Below are 25,598 nucleotides of genomic sequence, written 5' to 3' on the forward strand. Positions count from 1 at the left end.
GTACCATCTGTAATCAGGACCCTGGACTGCATTTGCCAAAGTAAAGGTAAAGAAACTGCACCCTGTTGTGTCCTTGCCTCCTTTCTGCTACCATTCCGGCACTGCTACATCCCTGTGCCTACCACTGCACCTTTCCCGCAACGTTTATCTACACTGCCCTGGGACTACAGCTTCACCTGTGGGGAGCTATAACATCCTTGTTGCGTCATACCATCAGTCCCAAAGGATCTGCATGCAGCGTCGGCTTAACATCTCCCTTGCCGAACACCACAGGTGGTGTCACGAACCATTCAACTTTATTTCATCATTCAATCTCCCTTTTACTTTGGCACCCAGGGCCACGGACCGGGTCACCGCTGCTGTGACACCTTCCCCCTGAGTTATCGGCCCGGTACCGAGTATCCCACTGCCCTGGGAGGGTGACCCAGCAACGTGTCCCACTTCTTGCGTTCCTGCCCAGAGAGGCCGGGAAACTCCTCCACCTAGGCTAGGTAAGAGAGGCCTTCCTAGGTGTGTCCCACTCCTCTCATCCTCTTACCCTTTCTGTTCAGCTGGTTTTTGGTCAGAGACGTGGCTCGGAGGTGGCTTATGTGGACTCGGGCGCGGCAGGGAACTTCATTAGGCTGAAAGAGGCAATCAGTTGAACCAGCTGATATTATTTTTCACTAGCAGGATTGCTTTTTAATTACCGATAGATTTTAGCTGGTGTCATGGCTTTCCATGGCTTTTAGCACCTCTCTTTCTTCCTGTGTTCAATATTTTTTTCTGTGCCATTTTTACATTATTACACATAATTAATGGACATCTGTGGTTTGATTTCTTTGCCTTTCTGGTGTCAATGGGTTGTTAACGACAAATATGTGTTTAGAAATATGTTTACTTGGAAAATGGTGATGTATTCAACACTTATTTCATGCGCTGTATGTATACACATGTGGGGAGGAGGACTCCCAGACAGTGAATGGACAGGTACCCGGGGGACCGCCATCAGGGTTCCTGAGGTAACGATACTGGGAGGACAGTAAAAGGAGAGATTTGACTGACGTTGTCACAGTTTCTTCAGGGCCTGTTGCGCCCCACCAGCACAGTTTCTTCAGGGCCTGTTGCGCCCCACCGGCACAGTTTCTTCAGGGCCTGTCGTGCCCCACCTGCACCAATTCTTCAGGGTCGGTCGAGCCCAAATCCTCCCGGGTTATCAAGGATTACGAGGCAGCCACATCAGCAATCCCTGAGCGGTCGCATCTGCGAACCCGAGCGACGCCTGGAAGGTTAAGTGCGCTATAGAAAATAAGGACCCTTAGTTTGGTCATACGTGGCCTTTGTCACCCGGACTAACCGGGTTGCTCCCAGTTAATATAAAAGCATTGTTTTATTGTTATATTGTTTTGAGTCCCTGGGAGGACACATTGTTGTTATCCTTTTTCTGGTTCAGCATAGCCCAGCGGCTACAAACTATAAAAGTTGATTATACAATTCAAACCCTGTCTCATGTCTCATCACTGCATCCTGAGAACCTGCTCGAACCCTACACTTGGCATAGTCGGCAGGATGCAGTCTCCGAGCACTGACAGTGGCACCCCCGATCAGGGTGGGGCCGTCAGTTCTACAAATAGTGAGGGCCCCGTTCCAGCCTGTCATTGGGGTCCATGCTCAACAACCTGCCTAGATTTTCTGGCTCCAATACTATGTTATGGAGCTGGACGGAGCAGATGCGGGGGCTCTTTCAGATGCACCCAATGACCCCTGACCTGGAAGCCGAAGTGGCACTCATGGCCCTAGACGGGGAGGTGCGGAGGTCAGTGATGTTGAAGCTTTAATCCCGGCCCCTGGGGATCACACTCCCCGCGGGGTGGTCAGTCTATACCGGCCCGGTGTTTTGAGTGTGGAGAACCAGGCCACTTCGCCCGAGAGTATAAAGTAGATATGACAGGCTCAAACCCCAACTTAGGTGCTCTGGGAAAAAACAAGACTAAAGTATAGGAGTAACCCCGGCACACTAATAACATGAAAGTAAAGTCTTCTCAACGACAGTCTTTAATTGTTGTGATTTTATTGATTGTGAAAAAAAAGGGTGGTGTTACAATCCAAAAAAGGGTGGTGTTACAATCCAATGTTTCAGCTCTACATCTCGAGCTTTCATCAGGGATATGACTAGATCCTTGGTTTTGAGGTGTGTGTATAAGTGGTATAGGTTTGCCTTTGTAGTCCAGCTGCTGGAACAGTACCTATAGTAACCACGATGTGTAGGGTCAGCACGTGACTCCCGTCCTTGTGTCCTAAATCTAGTCAGGTGTGGAGGAGGCCGGAAGTTACTATAGGTACTGTTCCAGCAGCTGGACTAGCTCGAGATGTAGAGCTGAAACGTTGGATTGTAACACCACCCTTTTTTGGATTGTAACACCACCCTTTTTTTTCACAATCAATAAAATCACAACAATTAAAGACTGTCGTTGAGAAGACTTTACTTTCATGTTATTAGTGTGCCGGGGTTACTCCTATACTTTACTTCGCCCGAGAGTGTCCGCGGCGTGGGAGATACCCACCCCGGCGACCATTAAACTAAAGGGCTCCGGGCTGGGGGACTCCCGGAGTTGGGGGGATGCCGCTCGGAGCCGAAAACCACAACTAGGGGTGGTGGAAGTCCCGAAGATTTGGTAGCAAGATGTCCGGTGGTTTGGGCAGAAGTGGAGGGCTGGGCCGTCCGGTGTTTGGTGGACACGGGGTCACAAGTAACCACTATGCCCACAACGTATTTTCAACAAAACTTTCTGGAGGCAGCAAGACCTCAGTGGGGGCCCGTGATCAGACTAATAGCCGCCAACCAACTGCAGGTCCCGGTTGCCGGGGTAGTGTGGGTGCAGGTGACGTTGTGTGGTAAACCCCTCGGTCGCAGAGGGGTGGTGCTGACTCAAGGGGAAGCTGATCAACGACACCCCGTCACCCTAGGCATGAATATTTTACGAGAGTTTGGCAACCTGTTGCTCAATGATCCCACACAAAGGATTCTGAAGCAGTGGGGTTCCCGCGCAGCTCAAGGACAGGTATTCCAACAGCTGGTGCGAGGTGCGCGGGTGCATCAGGACTGCCAGGAGGGCAAGGCTCTGGGCAAGGTCATCGCGTCAGCGGCTCCCCTGCTTGTGCTACCTCCTGGGCAGACTGTGGTGGCCCTGCCAATTCGAGCTTCGATACCTTTGGAGGGCGTGGAGGTGCAGGTGGAGCCGTGTCAATTGGAGCGCTTGCCTCCTGGCATACTGGTGGCCCGTTCCCTGGCTACCGTGCAAAAAGGAACCGTCCTGGTATGCTGCGTTAACCTTGAAGATCGAGACGTTCTAAAGGCACGGACTGAACTGGCCAAACTAGTAAGGCCCTTGGAGGAAGTGCTGCCAGCTCCTGCGGTACAATTGCGAGTCCACCCGGAGGATCCGTGGGAAGTCACGGTTCGAACCCTACAGGCCACCGAAGTCTCGGCTCAGGAGAAGGGCCAAAATATTCTGGAGCAGATGCGGGCTGAGCTTTCCGGGCTAACTGCAACCCAACTCTCCCAGGTAAAGACATTGCTTGGGCAGTACCACGAAGTATTTGCTAGTCATGAAGAAGATTTTGGGTGTACCACTGCCATCACTCATGAAATTCCCACAGCAGGAGCGGCCCCTATCCGGGAACGATATCGACAAATTCCTCCACAACTTTATCAAGAGGTGAAAACTTTGCTGGCCCAGATGCTGCGAAAAGGGGTGATACGGGAAAGTCAAAGCCCCTGGGCGGCCCCAATCGTGTTGGTCCGAAAGAAAGATGGTACACTACGATTCTGTGTGGACTATCGGAAACTGAACGCTTGCACTATTAAAGACTCGTATCCATTGCCCCGCATAGAAGAATCCTTGTCCGCCTTGGGGAAGGCAACATATTTTTTGACCCTGGACTTAGCCAGTGGGTACTGGCAGGTGCCCATGTCAGAAGAAGATAGAGCCAAGACGGCGTTCATATTACCCATGGGACTATTTGAGTTTAATCGGATGCCGTTTGGACTGGCCAACGCCCCCGGGACCTTTCAGCGGTTGATGGAGCGGTGTCTGGGAGATCTCAATTTTGAGGCCACATTGATCTACCTGGACGATATCATCGTCTATGCCGCCACATTCGATGACCACCTAAAGCGGTTGGGGCAGGTTCTCAGCCGGCTGCAAAAGTACGGGCTGAAGGTGAAGCCTCAGAATTGCCACCTATTTCGCTCCTAGATTGAGTATCTGGGTCATGTCATTTCGGCAGAGGGTGTGAGGCCATCCCGGGAGAAAGTTGCTGCTATCCAGGAATGGCCTTCCCCCGAGACGGTAAAAGATGTGCGGGCTTTTCTGGGGTTAGACGGATATTACCGTCGGTTCGTAAAGAATTTTGCACGTCGAGCTCGAGCCCTGCACGACCTGCTAAAGGGGGCTCCTGCTGGAGCCAATGGGCAACGAATCCAGTGGCAACGCCCTCAGGAAGAGGCCTTCCGAGACCTCAAGACTGCGCTCTCGGATGCTCCAGCGTTGGCTTATGCGGACTTCTCACAACCGTTTATCCTACACACTGACTGGAGTCTTCACGGGCTGGGGGCTGTGTTGTCACAAGTACAAGACGGCCAGGAGAGGGTGATCGCATATGGAAGCCGCTCACTCCATGACTCCGAGTGTAACCCTGACAATCACAGCTCCTTCAAGTTCGAGCTCCTCGCAGTGGTGTGGGTCATGACGGAGAGATTTGCAGAGTACCTAGCGGGCTCTGAGGTGGTGGTGCGAACGGACAACAACCCGCTGGCTCATTTGGAAAACGCCAAATTGGGGGCTCTGGAACAGCGATGGGTGGACCGGATGGCAAAATGCAATTATAAGATTATCTACAAAAGAGGGGCCGAGAATGTTCATGCTGACGCCCTCTCCAGGATTCGACATACAACTCCGGGGCAGAATTGAGACAAAGAAATAGAAAGAGAAGAAATACCATACGCCCTCACCGCTGCCGTGCTCACAAATGGCAATCCAAAAGTATCTTCCTCAGAGACCCCCAGAGGCATACTGGAACAATCTCGGGATAAGTGGATACAACAACAACAAGAAGACGAGGAAGTTGGACTTTTCCGGACGTGGGTCGCCGCTGGCCAATTACCCACTGATACTCAGCGACAAACTTTGACCCAAGACCTGTCGCTGATGCTGCGACAATGGGAGCGGTTGGTTATCCGAAAGGGACTACTGTACCATAAAATAACATCCCAAACAACCTCAATGACGGTTTGGCAGGTGGTTACGCCCGGAACTCAACTACATGAACTGGCTAGAGAGGCTCACGAAAAAGGGGCCCACTTTGGAGATAAAAAGACTTTGCAATGGTTGCAACAGAAAGCTTATCACCCACGCTTGCCGGCTGTTATGGTCGAAGCTTGCCGGATTTGCCGCTTATGTGAATTGGCCAAACCGCCCACTCAGTGAGCCGCCACACAGCCGCCATGGGTTTTTCTAAGCAGCTGCCTAGCACTCTGAAAATGAAAATAGTGGAGGCCCACAAAGCAGGAGGCTACAAGAAGATAACAAAGCGTTTTCAAGTCGCCCTTTCCTCAGTTTGAAATGTAATTAAGAAATGAAAGTTAATATGAGAAGTGGAGGTAAAGATAAGGCCAGGAAGACCAAGCAATATTTGAGTGAGAACTGCTCATAGGATTTTCTGAAGACACTTGCACAAATATGGCCTTCAGGGAGGCGGCTTCCTCAGTGGTTGCTGAAAGCAGGCAGTGAGGAAGCCTGTGCAGCGGCTGTCAGATTGCTGATCTGACACAGCGCTGTTCTAAATGTCAGATCAGCGATCTGACACTTCACAGTAATGTCCCCCCTGGGACAAAGCAATAAAGTAAAAAAAAAAAAGTGTAAAAATAATTTATAAAAAAATCCCTAAATAAATTAGAAAAAAAATATTCCCTAATAAATTAATTTTTGGGAAATAAAAAAAACAAACAATAAAAGTACACATAATTAGTATCGTCACGTCTGAAACAACCCGTCCTATAAAACTGTCCCACTAGTTAATCCCTTTAGTGAACCCCTTAAAAAATAAAAATAAATAGCAAAGCAAAAAACCATGCGTTACCATCATATCGCGGAACAAAAAGTGCAATAACACGCGATCAAAAAGACGCATATAAATAATCATGGAACCGCTGAAAACGTCATCTTGTCCCGCAAAAAATTAGCCACCATACAGCATTATCAGCGAAAAAATAAAAAAGCTATAGCTCGCAGAATAAAGTGATGCAAAAATAATTATTTTTGATATAAAATACTTTTCATTGCATAAAAGCACCAAAACATAAAAAATGACATAAATGAGGTATCGCTGTAATCATACTGACCCGAAGAATAAAACCGCTTTATCAATTTTACCACACGCGGAACAGTGTAAACGCACCCCCCAAAAGAAATTCTTGAAATGCTGGTTTTTGTTCATTCTGCGTCCCAAAAATCGGAATAAAAAGCGATCAAAAAATGTCACGTGCCCGAAAATGGTACCAATAAAAACGTCAACTCGTCCCGCAAAAAATAAGACCTCACATAACTCTGTGGGTCAAAATATGGAAAAATTATAGCCCTCACAATGTGGTGATGCAAGAACTATTTTTACAGGGTTATGGTTAGGGCTGAGATTAGGGTTAGAGGTGTGTTGGGGTTAGGGTTGGAGTTAGAGTTGGGGGTTTCCACTGTTTGGGCACATCAGGGGCTCTCCAAATTCTGCAGCCAATTCTGCGTTGAAAAAGTCAAATGGTGCTCCTTCCCTTCCAAGCTCTGCCATGTGCCCAAACAGTGGTTTACCCACACATATGGGGTATCAGCCTACTCAGGACAAATTGCACAACAACTTTTGGGGTCCAATTTCTCCTGTTACACTTGGGAAAATAAAAATATTGGGGACTAAAATATCATTTTTGTGGAAAAAATTATTTTTTTATTTTCACGCCCGGGAGTTATAAACTTCTGTGAAGCACTTATTGGTTCAAAGTGCTCACAACACATCAAGATAAGTTCCTTTGGGGGTCTAGTTTCCAAAATGGGGTCACTTGTAGGGGGTTTCAACAGTTTAGGCTTATCAGGGGCTCTCCAAACGCGACATGACAGCCGCAGACCATTCAATCAAAGCCTGCATTCCAAACATCACTACCTCCCTTCCAAGCCTCTATGTGTGCCCATACAGTAGATTTCTCCCACATATTGGGTATCAGCATGCTCAGGACAAATTGAACAACAATGTATGGGGTCCAATTTCTCCTGTTACCCTTGGGAAAATAAAAAAATTGGGAACTAAAAGATCATGTTTGTGGAAAAAATATGATTTTTATTATTTTCACACCAAGGCGTCATAAACGTCTGTGAAGCCCTTAGGGGTTCAATGTGCTCACCACACATCTAGATAAGTTCCTTGGGGGGGTCTAGTTTCCAAAATGGTGTCATTTCTGTGGGGTTTCCACTGGTTAGGCACATCAGGGGCTTTCCAAACGCGACATGGCGTCCAATCTCAATTCCAGCCAAAAAAGTCAAATGGCGCTGCTTACCCTTGGTAAAATTAAAATTGGGAGTGAAAAGATCATTTTTGTGGAAAAAATATGATTTTTTAATTTTACGGCTGTATAATATAAACTTCTGTGAAGCCCTTGGGGGTTTAAAGTTCTCACCACACATCTAGCTAAGTTCCTTGGGGGTCTAGTTTCCAAAATGGGGTCACTTGTGGGGGTTTCCACTGTTTATGCACACCAGGGGCTCTCCAATCGTGACATGGCATCCGATCTGAATTCCAGCCAAGTTTGCATTGAAAAAGTCCTTCCCTTCTCTGAGCTCTGTCATGCACCGAAACAGTGGTTTCCCCCCACATATCAGGTATTATCGTACTCAGAACAAATTGCACAATAATGTTTGCAGTTCAATTTCTCCTGTTACCCTTGGTAAAATAAAAAAAAAATTGGACCTGTAGTAATTTTTTTGTGAAAAAAAAGCTAAATGTTCAATTTTTTTTTTAACATTCAAAAAATTCCTGTGAAGCACTTGAAGGGTTAATAAATTTCTTTAATGTGGTTTTGCGCACCTTGAGGGGTGCAGTTTTTAAAATGGTGTCACTTTTGGGTATTTTCTATCATATAGACCCCTCAAAGTGACTTCAAATGTGATGTGGTCAATAAAAATAAAATGGTGTTGTAAAAATGAGAAATCGCTGGTCAACTTTTAACCGTTATAACTTCCTAACAAGAAATATTTTGGTTCCCAAATTGTGCTGATGTAAAGTAAACATGTGGCAAATTTTATTTATTAAGTTTTTTGTGTGCCATATCTCTGTGATTTAAGGGCATAAAAATTCAAATTTGGAAAATGGCAACATTTTCAAAATTTTTGCCAAATTTCTGTTTTTTTCACAAATAAATGCAAGTTATATGAATGAAATTTTACCACTAACATGAAGGACAATATGTCACGAGAAAACAGTGTCAGAGTCACCGGGATCCATGGAAGCGTTCCAGAGTTATTACCTCATAAAGAGACAGTGGTCAGAATTGTAAAAATTGTCCCGGTCATTAACGTGCAAACCACCCTTGGGGGTAAAGGGGTTAAGCATGTGCGTGGATCAATCAAGCTGTGGGGTTGTGTTGCAGCCAATGGCATGGGAAAGATTTTACAAGTAAAGGGATGAATGGATTCAATGTAATTTTAGCAAATTCTTAATGGAAACATTACACCATCTGTAAAAAGGATGAAGTTAAAAGGGGATGGCTTCTACAAATGGATAATGATCCTAAACACATGTCAGAATCCAAAATAGACTATCTCAAAAGGCAGAAGCTGAAAGTTTTACAATGACCCTCACAGCACTCTGATCTGAACCTTATTGAAAATCTGTGGCAAGACCTCAAAATAGCAGTGCATGCAAGACGATCCAGAAATCTCACAAAGCTGGAAGAATTTTCCAAGGAAGAATTTTGTAATTTTTAAAATGTAAATGATGAAAATATATATTTTTTTACCTAACATGCAAAGAAAATATGTAATGTGTAACTTTAGGCCTTTTAGAGATCATTTCCTTTTCAACTTACTTAACTGTTCCCTATAACAGTAATTTTGACCAGGAGTGCACAAACTTTTATATTCCAAAGTATATGAATTGGGCTATGCTCCAGAACTCTCTCCATAGAAGTACATTAGACATGTGACATACATGTAGATTGCATGTCAAGAAAGGGATATATTGTTTTTACGCACAACACTACTTGTACCCTATTTTACATGTGTGCAATAAAAAGGGATGATCAGCAGCCATGTGTAATGGTAATGACTATACAAAGTAGTCCAGTGCTATGTATATTCTGCTGTATTGTAATGATCCATAAAAGAAATCTCAAATATACATGATACTGTATATGCTGACTTCATTAATTACTTTATTTAAGTTATTAAATTTGGCCCTGATGATGATGGGTCCTTGACTCCTGAAGAGTCGTCCTTTAACAAGAGAGGAAAAACCCCCAGTGGAGGAAACCTCTAGGGAACCAAAGTTAAAGGAGTGCCCTTCCCTTGGGCTGTGAATCGGTGAGAACAGAGACCGAGCCCGGAATCTGCCTCTTCTTACAGCCGTTACCTCACCTGTGTCGTGGGTACACTTGGCTGCTGAAAGTCTGGTAAATGTCATATGACTGGATGAGAGCAGTCCAAGTCTGGAATCTGCCTCTTCATGCAGCAAGTAAGTCACTCTTCTCTGAACATGCCTGACTGTGGAAAGTCCGGTAAATGTCATATCAATAGGTGAGAGCAGTCCAAGCCTGGAATCTGCCTCTTCATGCAGCAAGTAAGTCACTTGTCTGTGAACACATCTGACTGTGGAAAGTCAGGTAAGTGTCATATCCATAGGTGAGAGCAGTCCAAGCCTGGAATCTGCCTCTTCATACAACAAGTAAGTCACTTGTCTGTGAACATGTCTGACTGTGGAAAGTCCGGTAAGTTTTATATCCATTGGTGAGAGCAGTCCAAGCCTGAAATCTGCCTCTTCATGCAGCAAGTAAGTCACTTGTCTGTGAACACGTCTGACTGTGGAAAGTCCGGTAAGTGTCATATCAATAGGTGAGAGCAGTCCAAGCCTGGAATCTGCCTCTTCATGTAGCAGGTAAGTCACTTATCTGTGAGCATGCCTGACTATGGAAAGTCCGGTAAGTGTCATATCAATAGGTGAGAGCAGTCCAAGCCTGGAATCTGTCTCTTCATGTAGCAAGTAAGTCTCTTGTCTGTGAACACGTCTGACTGTGGAAAGTCCGGTAAGTGTTATATCCATAGGTGAGAGCAGTCCAAGCCTGGAATCTGCCTCTTCATGCAGCAAGTAAGTCACTTGTCTGTGAACACGTCTGACTGTGGAAAGTCCGGTAAGTGTTATATCCATAGGTGAGAGCAGTCCAAGCCTGGAATCTGCCTCTTCATGTAGCAATTAAGTCTCTTGTCTGTGAACACGTCTGACTGTGGAAAGTCCGGTAAGTGTTATATCCATAGGTGAGAGCAGTCCAAGCCTGGAATCTGCCTCTTCATGTAGCAGGTAAGTCACTTATCTGTGAGCATGCCTGACTATGGAAAGTCCGGTAAGTGTCATATCAATAGGTGAGAGCAGTCCAAGCCTGGAATCTGTCTCTTCATGTAGCAAGTAAGTCTCTTGTCTGTGAACACGTCTGACTGTGGAAAGTCCAGTAGGTGTTATATCCATAGGTGAGAGCAGTCCAAGCCTGGAATCTGCCTCTTCATGCAGCAAGTAAGTCACTTGTCTGTGAACACGTCTGACTGTGGAAAGTCCGGTAAGTGTTATATCCATAGGTGAGAGCAGTCCAAGCCTGGAATCTGCCTCTTCATGCAGCAAGTAAGTCACTTGTCTGTGAACACGTCTGACTGTGGAAAGTCCGGTAAGTGTTATATCCATAGGTGAGAGCAGTCCAAGCCTGGAATCTGCCTCTTCATGCAGCAAGTAAGTCACTTGTCTGTGAACACATCTGACTGTGGAAAGTCCGGTAAGTGTCATATCAATAGGTGAGAGCATTCCAATCCTGGAATCTGCCTCTTCATGTAGCAGGTAAGTCACTTATCATTGAGCATGCCTGACTGTGGAAAGTCCGGTAAGTGTCATATCCATAGGTGAGAGCAGTCCAAGCCTGGAATCTGCCTCTTTATGCAGCAGGTAATTCCCTTGTCCGTGAACACACCTGACTGCGGAAAGTCCAGTAAATGTCACATCCATGGGTGAGAGTAGAGACCGATCCCGGAATCTACCCCGTTGTGCAGCAGGTATGTCTCTTGACCGTGAACATGTCTGGCTGCAGAAACGCTGGTAAGTGTCATATCCATGGGTGAATGCAGAGACCAATCCTGGAATCTGTGTCTGTTTTGCTTCATCACTGGTTGCCTGATCCTCACATGGTAGCCACCATGTAAAGGAGTTGTAGTGGAGTTGTCCCCTCCTGCTGGATTCCTTTTCAAAATAAAGAAAATAGAATTAAGCACTGTAGATAAAGCCCTGAAGAAATTACAAAACTCATTTCTTTACTGTATCAAGTGTAATCATCCAAATAATGGGACAGGGCAGCAATAGTTAAATCCTGTGGCCTGCTGGAATACTGCGATGAAGCATTGCACGTCAACCATTTAACAAGAGACAGTATTTGCAGAACACGTACACTGCACCTTAAATACCATGAAATCTCCCCTATTAGTGGCTGTAATAATTCCTCACCCAAGACCCCAGTCTTTTAATCAATGAACCTATTCCCATCACAATGGTGGGAACATGTTTCGTGGCTTAACAAATGCCGCCGATCATCATGAATTTGACGAGCTGAGGCTGCCACGCCACCCAACCTGCCCAAGCTCTGGCACTTTATCAGAACTGGGCGAAAATGGCGTGAGAATGCCAAAAGCCACAATATTTTAGCGCAGCCTGTAGTTTCACCAAAATGTTGTGACATTTCAAAGCTTTTTAATGTCAGAATACTGGGGTAAATGAGTTGATAAATCAGGACCCTAAATCCTTTTGAAATAAATCTAAGATGATCTTCTGATAAACTTTGAGCTGAGATAGTAAAACACTTACTTCTTTTTATAGAATCCTTCTTTGTTTCGGAAATATCTCATTTGACGTCCAGGTTGTGAGGACTCGGAATCATAGATATAAACATATCGATCCTCCGATTCTTGAAAGGAAACATTTTTCCCTTTGCTTTTATTTTTCATGGGATTTCTTCCTTTTAGAATAGACGGAGGTGTCTGTCTGTAGCCATCTAAGTCCGGATTAATCTTGGACTCTTTCACCTCCACTATACCGGCCTTGTGCAGCATTGTAATGTCTCCAGATATACAGAAAATGTCAGATTCTCCTGGAACGCATAATATTGAAATTAGATTTAATAAAATACAAAATTCTATGTGATTAAGATTATTAACACTTACAGGTTATTATAACTTCAAAATAGTATATTAGACTGAGAAAAGAGGGACCCAATCCCCAGAGAAAAGCTCCTGCAATTCAGAGAAAGCAAAGCTTAAAGAGCCACCCGGGGACTAAAGTGAGACCTGACTGGCCCAACGCTGCAACCAGTCGGCTTCCCCCTGCGCTGCTGCACTTGCTGGACAGATCTACTCTAATGAAAGATATGGGAGAGACCTGTCAGTCAAGGAGATGCCAGCTTGGGACAGCACCAGATTTGTCAAGTCTCTCCATGTGGTCACTGGTCAGCTCTGCAAAATATGTTTTCTACAGATATCTGATATTATCACCCCTAGAATGATACATTGAATTATGACAACAGAAGGGCTGAGTCTCTATAGCTATCAATATATTAACGGCTCGTTCACTGACAAGTTCCTATAGAAGACCATTTTTTAATTTATATATTAGGTTGTTTTTCTATTAAATCTATTTTACGAATGCTCGGAGAACTTACTGTCAGAGGAGGTGACCTCATCCTCATCTGGGCTGTTATCGATTATTACATCAGGGGGTCCAGGCACTGAGATCTTGTTGCCTGTGAGGACGTCTCTCTGTTCATTCCCGGGTCCATGAAGCAAATCACTAATGGTAATTGGTATGTAGTCCTCACGTTTTCCTGTAACACAGAACATAGAAATCAACATTTCTAAAATAAAAGCTTCCATCATGTTTCTTGTGAATGCCCTGAGAACTTACTGTCAGAGGAGGTGACCTCATCCTCATATGGGCTCATATCGATTATTACATCAGGGGGTCCAGGCACTGAGATCTTGTTGCCTGTGAGGACGTCTCTCTGTTCATTCCCGGGTCCATGAAGCAAATCACTAATGGTAATTGGTATGTTGTCCTCATGTTTTCCTGTAACACAGAACATAGAAATCAACATTTCTAAAATAAAAGCTTCCATCATGTTTCTCGTGAATGCCCTGAGAACTTACTGTCAGAGGAGGTGACCTCATCCTCATATGGGCTCATATCGATTATTACATCAGGGGGTCCAGGCACTGAGATCTTGTTGCCTGTGAGGACGTCTCTCTGTTCATTCCCGGGTCCATGAAGCAAATCACTAATGGTAATTGGTATGTTGTCCTCATGTTTTCCTGTAACACAGAACATAGAAATCAACATTTCTAAAATAAAAGCTTCCATCATGTTTCTCGTGAATGCCCTGAGAACTTACTGTTAGAGGAGGTGACCTCATCCTCTTCTGCGCTCATATTGATTATTACATCAGGGGGTCCAGGCACTGAGATCTTGTTGCCTGTGAGGACGTCTCTCTGTTCATTCCCGGGTCCATGAAGCAAATCACTAATGGTAATTGGTTTGTAGTCCTCACGTTTTCCTGTAACAGAACATAGAAATCAACATTTCTAAAATAAAAGCTTCCATCATGCTTCTTGTGAATGCCCTGAGAACTTACTGTTAGAGGAGGTGACCTCATCCTCTTCTGCGCTCATATCGATTATTACATCAGGGGGTCCAGGCACTGAGATCTTGTTGCCTGTGAGGACGTCTCTCTGTTCATTCCCGGGTCCATGAGGCGAATCACCAATGGTAATTGGTTTGTAGTCCTCACGTTTTCCTGTAACAGAACATAGAAATCAACATTTCTAAAATAAAAGCTTCCATCATGTTTCTTCTCTATGTCTAGTGCTATCACAATGTCTTTCTTATGTGTGGACTGGAAGTTGCTTTCTCATTATAAGTATATGGAACCTCACACTGAGTCTCATAGGAAACCACTACCACAACCACACATAAGACATTTTGTGAGCCGACGAATCTGAATTGCGGTCATATGGTTCAGAAGACGACTAGAATGGCGCTGGTGCTATTTTGAATATTGCGCTTAGATCCTGCATTGCGCTGTCCCCTTTATAGTCCCAATCCTCGGGGTATTACATGAAAATGTAAACTATCTAGTAATATCAGCCGTATTCATCTATATATCGCTATAACAGTAAGGATTCTAACACCATCTTTTGGGATTATGACCCTTTAGTATTTTTATCTATTTGAGATAACTTGGTCCTCTTTTGTAACCGCGACCAAATGCAAATTTTTTGTGCTGATTCTCAAAAACCATCTTATTAATGGCCTCTTTTTTTGTGACATGAAAATGACATTGTTACTGTTTTCATTATTACTGTCCCCTCATCACACTTTTCTGGTGCATAATAGCGTCTGGGAGGGAGAGCCGACAAGGAGCGGGGGCGCCATATCGCAATATTAGGGTGTGAACCTCCGCAGAAAGGTAGGGGCATTTTTTTAGGCTGCTTTAGGGCCAGGCCCACTTCCCTCCTGTGACTCTATTATATCTATAAGTCCCCCCTTTTTATGATAATTTTGAATAAAAATGTTATATATAGTAGGAGGGTCTTTTTTAGTGTAAGTTGTTGTAATTTTTTTGGCCCTCTCTCCCTCTGATTCAGTTTTGCAGATTCATCCGGCTGTAGTTACCATTTAGATTGGTGTTGTTCTCTCTAAAGTCATTGGCACAATTTTGACTTTCAACGTCTTTCATTGGTTTCTTCTTTTTCAGACAACTATAAAAATGAAAAAATAAAAATCACATTGTAAATTACAAAGTAAAACATGTCTGTATTCTGCAGAATGTAAGAATGAAACATGTTATCTAGTCCTATCTGTAGAGAGATCACCAGTCAGTCATTTTGGTGTCTAGGACAATCAACAAGTTATTTTAATAAAGTATATACAAGTTGTAGCAGAGCCAGGTAGGACAGGGTTAAGTCCGAGCTTTGCAGGATTTGATTAGATGCACCCACTTAGCTTTTTTTTTTTTTACTACAGCCAGGACCTCTGTTCACTATTTCTGTCTGCTAGATGAAGCAGAGTCGAGTGTACTGGAACTAGTGAGTGTTCAGCCAACATTTGAGCTATAGCTGAGAGGAAGATGTGCCGGGATCTCTCTGTGAATGGAGACAGCATGGGTCAGCTAGGAAAGCTGAGCAGTCTGTGTGCAGGAGCGGCAGAGAACCGTTCATCAGCTGCAGCCTGTATAGTGTGAACTGTCCCCAGGAGTTGAACCCTTCTGTTTGGCAGTGGAGGCTGCTGGAACTCGTACTGAAGGGCATACCAAGACTGGTGGGATTGTGCCTCTTCTATGTATGAAGTTTGCTTTTGGAGAACGGACTGTAATCTGTTCAGGTGAGCTCACACTGACATATGGGCCCTGCTAAATGAATTATTTGCTCTGACACCTTTGTGCCTAGAAGAGGATGTTTTTGGTTTGGAATCCCTTGGAATTTTCTGAAAGCAATAAAACTGCACCGGTTTGACTCAAACAGCATTGACTATGTGAATGGTACCTAATGCCTATCTGAGAGCGTGAATCCCTACAAAGTCTAATATATGCGCATCAGTTACCCGCAGGTCACAGCTCCAGGGTGACGTGTGTGTGAGCCACAAGAGGCCTACACTAAAGTATTCCCATTACTGGAGTAACCTGAAGATGTGACATTTCCTCTACAGACTCCTGTGTAGCCCATAAATCATGACTTCCTATACTTACCCATAGATGATAGCAATGGGACGCATGAATACTGCAAGGATGAAGAGAATGGCGGCAGGTATAATAATCCTATAGACTGTATCCTCAGATGGTTTTGGAGGCATGGTGACATTCTCTAAAAAGAGAAAGAACATAAGTGATCAGGTAACCAGAGCTGGAATGTGTTCAGAAGTGGAAACCAAAACCCTGGACCGGGCGGCCTGAGGAGCCAAGTATGACTATTAACAGAGGGGAATTTAGTGTGGAAAATGATGGATTATTTTTATGTCATATCAATATATAATGGACAAAACAGAGATCTGCTCCTTTATATTTCTGGAATAGGGAACAAACACATGATGGGAGACGACACCTGTAATTACAAGTAACACATGAAGAATCCCCCATTCCATGTATGATGTGACGTCATCTAAATCTCCAGTCACAGAAGTGACAGAACCCCTAATGACCCGGAGCCTGACGCTCATACACCGGGCCCTAATCATGGATCCTAATAGTGTCTGGGGCCGGAGGTGAAATGTTCCATGTGAGGGACAGATCTGATTTCTGAGCTGCTGATCGCCTGTCTCTTGTGGGCGCCTTCTGCTACATGTAGTAGTCGGTGCATCCAGCCCGGAGAGAACAGTATTAATGCTCGGAGTCTCCTCTATGTGTTATTAGACTGGACCCTGGAAGCCAAACGGCATCTTTCCCCAATTCCACATTACATGGTAAAATGAAGAATGTAATTCACAACTACAACTCGTTCAGCAAAAAGATAAACAAGTCCTCATACGGCCATATGAAGGGAAGAAAGTTATGGCTCTTGGAAGAAGGAGAGGAGAAAAAAAGCCCATAAACGAAAATTGGCTGCAGAAGGGAAGGGGTTAACCCCGTAGTCAGAGTATATCTGGTAATGCGCTTACCTTCGTTAATCCTGATCTGCTCTAGTGATCGAGGGTTGCGGATAAAGATGGGAGCACCTTCCGCGGGTGCTAATAGCACGCTGAGAACTAGAAGTAGTCTAAACAGCATTGGAGCCTGGAGGAATATCGCTTACTGTGTGCGGCACAATCAGCTTCTCCAGACAAAGGGTCTCACTGCAACATCGCTGGTTAGAACCAAGCATTCCGTGACATCACAGCTGGAACCCAATAGTGACATCATGGTGGGCGGGGCTACACATGAGTGATGTCACAATTGGGGCTCATCCACTAAACGTTCCCAATGTATATAATAAGAATATACAAAAGAAAGAAAAGGAAAGAAGAAAAATAAATAACTCAAAAAGGAAAGAACACTTTTTTTCACATACTCACATTTATTATATTTTATGTACTTTTATACAACAGAAATGTGTTCCCATTTGGGAGAATAATCATTCTCACTTTCAGTCATTGACTTTTTTCAACATTCTTTACACATTTTTTCTTTTCACTATTTTGTTTTCCACTTTAATTGCATTTTTATTCATTTGCAAATACGGTTCATATTCACATAGAAGCTTTTCTCCTTTCTACCTTTTTACTAGGTTATTTCACTATCATTATCACTTACAGTCACATTTTTCTTTTTTTCCTCAATATCTTTCTCCCAATTCCCCTTCCCATTAAATATCACTATTCCCCTTTGTTCATAGTCATCAACAGCCATATTATCACAAAATATCTTCACCAACTCTTTTTCCAATGGTAAAGATGGCGGCCATGATTGTTGTGCACTGTCCTGACTGGCTAGCTGGTCCCACATCATGAGCCGTGATATTGTTGCACTTCATTGACGCGCTTCTTGCTGCCGGCCGGCAGCAGATGTCATGCCCATGCGCACGCGGCAGCGCTCAATAAGGTGACGTTTTCCCTGATGACCCATTTGCAGCAGCTGTATTCGCACTTTATTAGCCAGCCGATACCCCTCCACCACACGTCCTGTCAAAGCGGAAGCGAAACGCGTGCTGGATTTGTGGCATGCTCACTTGGTCTGTATTATGCATATACTCTATCACGTCATTAATTATTAATACAGGAGAAGTGAGGGCCCTGCTCGCAAGCTTACAACCTACAAGGAATTGGGAGGGGCGCAATAGGTGAGAAGCACTTGTTATTTCAGGTCCAGCCATTATAATAGATAGGGGTTTTCATATAAAGCTGCACGATCCGGTCATCAACCAGTATGTTTAAATGCAGACATCAAGTGCGGTTTTCATGTGCATGGAGCCTGTGGAGTCAGATGAATAGGAGGGAGCATTTATTATCCTGGGTTGCTTTATGCATGGCATCATATAATAATGTAGGTTAATATTAAGATGAGCAGGACTCATGGGAGTGCGGGTTTGTCGGGTTCGGACAAACTTTAGTCCAAAGTTTGGTTCGAGTACCAGAACCTGACCAAAGCTTGACCCCGGACCTGAACCTCATATTAGTCAATGAGGACCTGAACTTTGATGCTGTAAAATGGTTTTAGTAAGGGCTACGGGTTCACTTAAGTAGGCAAAATGGGGGTAAGAGCACGACAATTGCCCTGCAAACAAATGTAGATGGAGAAATTACTTAAAATAACAAAATATTTAAAAAAAATCTTAAGCCAAAAGGCAGAAGTCCAAGTTGAGAAGTAGAGCAGTTCCTTGTGAGTGTATTTTACTGTATTTGTTAATAAATAAATGAAAAAAAACAATGTGGATTCCCCTATTTTTAATAACCAGCAAATGTAAAGCAGACAGTCGTGAGCTGTTCTTATTATTTAGGGTCCCACCTTATTTGTAATAAGTAGAAAAGGCAAAGCAGACAACTGTGAGCTGAAATTAATAGGATGTGAAGCACCATAGTTATTGGGCCCTTCCCAGCATAATAAGACCAGCTCACTTGCAGTATAAGCCAGTGTAGGCCTGAACTTTTTTGCTGTAAAATGATGGTTGAAAGTGGTTGGGGGTTGCAAAAGGAAGTAAAATTGGGTTAGGAGCAGGACAGCTGCAAACAAATGTGGATAGCAATTTCACTTAAAATTACAGAGAATAAAAAAAAAAAATAATAATTATCTTGAACCAGGAGGCAGATGCCAAAGTGAAGAGGTGTAGATGGATGTGGCAGTGTAAGTGGAAGAAGCACGGGAGGAGGTATCCAACACTGTTTTTGTGGAGTTTTTGTTTTTTAGGGAAATTGCTTTCAAGTTTTGTTACGGTAATTGCTGGGTTCTGTAGGTGTACTATACAGTGGGTATGGAAATTATTCAGACCACTTTATATTTTTCACTCTTTGTTTCTTTGCAGCCATTTGGCAAATTCAAAAAAGTTCATTCTTTTTCTCATTAATGTACACTCTGCACTAGAGTTGAGCGAAACGGGTCGAAAAAATTGAAAAGTCGCCGACTTTCGGCAAAGTCGGGTTTCATGAAACGAAACCCGACCTTAGCGTGAGGTCGGCCACGAGGTCGGCGACTTTAGCACCAAAGTCGCGTTTCAAAAGATGCTTGAGCGCCCTTTTTGCAGCCAATCATGAAGAACGGACACTGTGGGCAACGTGATGGCATAGGCAGCGGTCACCACCATCTTGGAGAAGGGCATGCAAGTGATTGGCTTGCTTTGTGGGGCATCACAGGGGTATAAAAGGGTGGGGATGCCAACCGCCATGTTACTCTTGCTGATCTCAGAATAGGGAGAGCTGCTGCTGGTGATTCTGTAGGGAGAGCGTTAGGCAGGGAAGAAGATACCAAAAACTGATTCTGCTGCTAGAGACTTTGCCTGTACAACACACCAGTCACTGTGCAGTGCAAGGGGAGGCTATATTTTGGTGCCTCAGCTCTGTTGATTAATAGGCTGCCTTTTAAGGACACCTGGTAGCTGCATTGCTGTGTGCACACTGCTGAGCAAACTGCTTTTTTCAAAGCAATCCAGATTTTATTGTTTTGTCCTTGTGAGTTACTGAGCATTCATTTTTCACACACCGTACAGCGGTGTACGCTCCTCACACAGTACCGTGTAACGGCTGTTATCACGGCCACAGTGAAGCTATCTGTGTGTGACTCTGTAAGGATAAGTCGAGGAGTTGTTCCGTTCTTACAGACCTACACTCTAGGGAGATTCCAGTTCTGCCCAATTCTATATACACCTTGTAGTTTGTCATACACTAGGCAATTTCTGCTGGTCACATTGTGGTGTTAAATAAACAGGGCTTGACTGAATCCAACAGTGTCCTGAAGTGTAGAGACATTCCAATTCTCCACAGTCCTCTATACACCTTGTACCTTGTTTTAAAGTACCAGAGAGTTGGTGGAAATTTGGGTACATTTTTCCAAAAAATGAGGAAGTGTGGTGGAAGAGTCACTGGTAATGATGGTGTTGGTGTTAGATCTGCTGGTAGTGGCAAAAGCAAAATAGCACCTAATGCAGGAGGTGTTGAGGCTGCGTCATCATCTGGCTCCACAAGGCCTTGAAGGCTCCCTTTTCTCTGTGTAGGTAAACCGCTTCTAAAGCCAGAGCTTCATGAACAAGTTTTGGCTTGCATTGCTGACTCAGCCTCCAGCTCTATCGCCTACTCTTCTGAAGTTTTAAAAAATAAAAGCACTGAGTCGTCATTGGAGGCTCATGGTCATGAACCACACCTTTCCTTGTGTCCTTCACCCCTACCAAAATTGAAGGATGCGGCAGGCCACACTACAGATTACTCCATGGAGCTGCTTTCACATACCATGCCTGGGTTATCAAGTCAAATCGTGAATTACCCAGGCAAAGATGAATCTGACATGGAGTGCAATGATGCACAGCCACTGATAGATGATTCTGCTGGTACATTTACTCAGAGCACTACATTGTCCTCGCTGTGTACTGAGACAGAATCTGATCCAGATGAAACTCAGGTGCCTCTTCCCGCATACTATACCACCATACATGGTGCCACAGAGGAAGGTGCACATGACATTGAAGAGGAGGTGATGGATGACCCAGTTGTTGTCCCAGATTGGCATCCATTGGGGCTAGAGTGTGCCACTGCCAATAGCTCAGAAGAGGACGAGGAGCATCCGCAGAGGGCATCGACATGGCAACAGTTGTTATCTGGCAGGCCCGGAGCAGTCCAAAAACGGGTTACAAAAACCCCAAAAATTGCTGGACAACTTGGCCAGATGGTCCAAATAGCACAGCGTGCAAGGCCTCAAACTGTTTTCCCTAGTAGGAAGAGTGCAGTGTGGCACTTTTTTGAACAAAATCGTAATGATCAGGCAAAGGTTATCTGTAAGAAGTGCGTAAAGACCTTTAGCCGAGGGAAAAATCTGAGAAATTTGAATACCAGTTGCATGCTAAGACATTTAACCACCATGCACTTGCAAGCGTGGACGGACTACCAAAACTCACGTACCACATGTGCTGCTGCTCCCAAAGAAGGTAGTCAGCAACGCAACATTGTTTCCCCCACTATAAGTCCACCGGTTAGCACACCGTCAGCAGCAAATGTTGAGTTGTCATTGCAAGGGCTAATCAGTCAGGGAATCACACTGTTATTGCAATGAAAGATTGAATCTAGGCCATAAGAAAGAACACCAACTCCATCACCATCATCAACCCTCTCTCAGTCCGCCATGTCCACCGCTAGTTCCACCATATGCAGCTCTCAAGTCCAGCTCACCCTTACAGAGACTATGAGTAGGACAAAAAAGTACTCATCCTCTCATCCGCGTACACTGTGTTTGAACGCCCACATTGACAAACTAATCTCGTTGTAGATGATGCCCTATCGGTTGGTTGAAAGCGCAGCTTTCCGCGAACTAATGGCCTACGTAGTACCACGCTATCAACTACCCAGTCGCCACTTCTTTTCTCGCAAAGCCATCCCAGCCCTCCACCTTCATGTGAAAGACTGCATTGTCCATGCACTCAAGCAGTCAGTGAGTGGAAAGGTGCACCTCACAACTGATGCATGGTCCAGTAGGCATGGCCAGGGCCGTTACGTGCCCATCACTGCGCACTGGGTTAATGTGGTGTATGCAGGGTCCACAGGGAACAGCGGTGGTGGAACAGTGCTGCCTAGCCCACGGTATAGGAAACAGTTGGCTGTAGGCGTTCGGCCCTCCTCCTCCTCGAAAGCTGGTCCACAGAGCGCAGTCGCAAGAGCACTGCATCCGCAGCTGACAATGTTGCAAACGAGGTGTCCCCCTATCGATCAGCTAGTGGAAAGCGTCAGCAGGCTGTGTTGCAGATGATGTGTTTGGGCGACAGACACACCACGGAGGTACTGGCCGACTACTTTCAGCGACAAACTGACTGGGCAGTCTACATCTTGAGGCAGGCAAGGTAGTTAGTGATAGCAGCCGGAATTTTGTGGCAGCCATAGCCCTTTCAAAACTCAGACACATACCTTGCTTGACTCACACCTTCAAACTGGTGGTGCAGTGCTTCCTCACTAATTATTCGGAGTTAACAGGCCTGCTCCAGAAGGTTCGAAGACTGTGCTCGCACATCCGCCGGTCGCCGGTACACTCCAGTCGAATGCATAAGCTGCAGCGATTGATCCACCTTCCCAAGCACCGCCTAATTATCGACGCTGCAACAAGGTGGAACTCCACCCTGCACATGGTTGAGCGGCTGTGCGAACAAAGGCAGGCCGTAATGCATTTGTGGGAGGATACACGGCCAGGCACTTTGAGGGCAGACATGGAGTTGACAGGTGTGCAGTGGTCGAAGCTGAAAGACCTCTGTAAAGTCCTTCAGTGTTTTGAGGAATGCACACGGCTGGTAAGCGCAGACGACACCTTCATAAGCATGTGGATCCCACTTATGCATCTGCTCATGCAAACTGTGACGCACATTAAGGAGCAGGCGTCTGCAGCCAAGGTTGATGAGGAGGAAGACGAGGAGTGAAGCCTTGATGACAGTCAGCCATTGTCTGGTCAGGGAACTGTCGTGGACGAGGTGGAGGAAGAAGAGGAAGAGGAGGAGGAAGATGATGGGGATAATTATTTAGGGAAGGAGGATGCTTCTCGTGGGGCAAGAGAAAATATTGGCTTTGCAAGGTCTGGTACTGGGTTTGAGCGTGATTGGAGGGATGTGGATTTGCCTGAAAGTGCTCTTCCACCCAGCACTCGCAGTGCATCATTGACACCTGGAACATTGACCCACATGTGGCCACATTGAGGCCATTCCTGATATGTCTGTGTTCAGACCTGGTTGGCCTTCATCTGCACTTGCTTCATCTGGCTTCATGGGAGCGATCCAGTAATGTTCAGGTACAGTTTGCACTTGATGTGGTCATGCTCTAAGTGTATTTAGGAGGCCGTAATGGCACAGCATTTATTAAAAATATATAGAGTAGGACCCCCCATATGAGATTGCCTTGGCGCGGCGGGGTGGCTCAATTGAATTGATCAATTTTTTTGCTAAATATCTCATTTTTGAATACAGCTAGACATTATGTGCATATGCACTCCAATTTATGCGTTCTAACCTTAAGCAGTGCTGGCTTCCCCCCCTATTTTCATGTCAGATTATGCCTTGCAGATCCTAAAAAGGGACTCCCGCATTGCCCAAATGATGAACGATGATGACTACTGGTTGGCCAGCATCCTGGATCCACGCTATAAAGGCAAATTCCAAAACATCATGCCACAGGAGAACCTTGACCTAATATTGGCTAATAAACAAGCTACTCTGGTAAACCGGTTGGTTGAGGCATTCCCAGCACACAGCAGCGGTGAAGGTTCTCACACAAGCCGTAGGGGCCGGGTGCAACTTGGAACAGGTGTTCGTGGTGCACACATCAGAAGTGGCGTTGGAGACAGGGGTTTCATGACCATGCTGTGGATGGATTTTTCAAGTCCCGCTCACACGACTGGTAATACTGCATCAATTGAAAGTGACAGGAGACAGCACTTGTCAAGTATGGTTACAAACTACTTTTCCTCCCATATCGATGTTCTCCCTCACAGGTTATTCCCATTTGACTATTGGGCAGTTAAACTGGACACCTGGCCTGAATTGGCACAATATACCTTACAGGAGCTCGCATGCCCAGCTGCAAGTGTGCTATCGGAAAGAGTCTTCAGTGCTGCTGGATCAATACTGACAGAAAAAAGGACCCGTCTGTCGACCCAATATGTGGATGATCTAACCTTCATTAAAATGAACCATGCATGGGTTTCCAAGGATTTTGTCCCACCTTACCCTGATGACACATAGGTTGCCAGAAAAATTGCTTTCTTTGGTCCGCCTGTTCCTGGGACTTGACCAATTTCGCCTTTAGCAGCAGGTGAATGTCCCACATCAACATATGGCATTTTGTAAACCTCCCTAACTGGGCAACCTCCTCCTCCTGGGCCGGGGTCACCACCGAGCGCATGCAACCGTGCGAGTGCCGTTGCCCTGGACAGGTGGGTGGGCCAACTCGTGGGCTCGGGACTGACACAGGGTCCCTCATAGTGCAATCAAGTGTCTCTGATGGTGGGGGTGCACACCCGCCATCAGACACACCACCGTACTATGAGGGGCCCAGTGCCAGTGCTGACCTCCACGAGTGGGCCCCCCTTGCTTGGGCAGGGCCCCAGCATTTGCAATGTTTTCCTCTCCCTGCTCCTCCGCTGTGTAGTCTGGGCTGTCAAATCCATCACTGGGACTGCCACTTCAAATTTGGTGAACTGATACAAGATGATGGTTAAGACGTAGCTATGCCCTGTCCCGCTGGCCGGGATCTAGCTTCAGATGATCAATGGCTTCCATTTCTTATGGACGTCGACTTACAATGAGATGCAGTGGTGGTTTCTCATCAGCTTTAACAGTTTTCCTACCCACAGACATGTGACATTCCAGCGCACATTTTTAAATGTGCCCTCCCTCTCATGCCAATCCAATTGAATCGCCTTCAGCCTGTGGCTTCTGTGTTTTGCACTCCAAAGTTACGTGAGAGATCATGATAGGCAATGAGCACCATGTTTACATCTGTCGCTGTGATCAAAATTGGATGGATATGAGTAACGGTGATGGGATCAACAGTGCTGCAATACAGCAACACTTTCTTCACAAAGAAAGGTTTTTGCTGTGTCCACACACTAATTATTTGAGGGTCAGCATCGCCTCTGAGAATTGTGACGGAAGTTGTTCCCGTGAATAGTAATTTGTAGATTTCTGCAATCACTAGACTTTAGGTCAATAATTGTATGCATCTCATTTCCTATTGCAGAGAGTCTGGGCTGTCTTACTGAGACAGAAATATAAATGAAGATTTAAAAATACCACCAAAAGTGTATCATGGTGTACGCTTGAAATACATTTCCTTTTTTCTAATTTTTAGATTGTTGTGTAATCCATGCAGAGAACATGGAGATTTTAAATGTTTAAACTATGCTCTATATAACTGCTATCCAGTGATAATGTACCGTATCTCAACTTTGTACAATCTGGTCAAATCCATACTGGGCCTGAGACCGTCTGAGCCTGCCTCTTGATTGATACACATAGGTTTTTAATGTGTAAACTAGGCAACATATATACGTGTTATCCGTTGTAACTGTACCCTTTATCAACTTTCTCGAATCTTGTAGAATCCATACTGGGCCTGAGAATGGCTGCAGAGCTGTTAAGCAAGCTACA

This window comes from Dendrobates tinctorius, unplaced genomic scaffold (assembly GCF_039654945.1).
Source record: "Dendrobates tinctorius isolate UK_male_01 unplaced genomic scaffold, ASM3965494v1 ptg000023l, whole genome shotgun sequence".
In the NCBI taxonomy this organism is placed as follows: domain Eukaryota; kingdom Metazoa; phylum Chordata; class Amphibia; order Anura; family Dendrobatidae; genus Dendrobates; species Dendrobates tinctorius.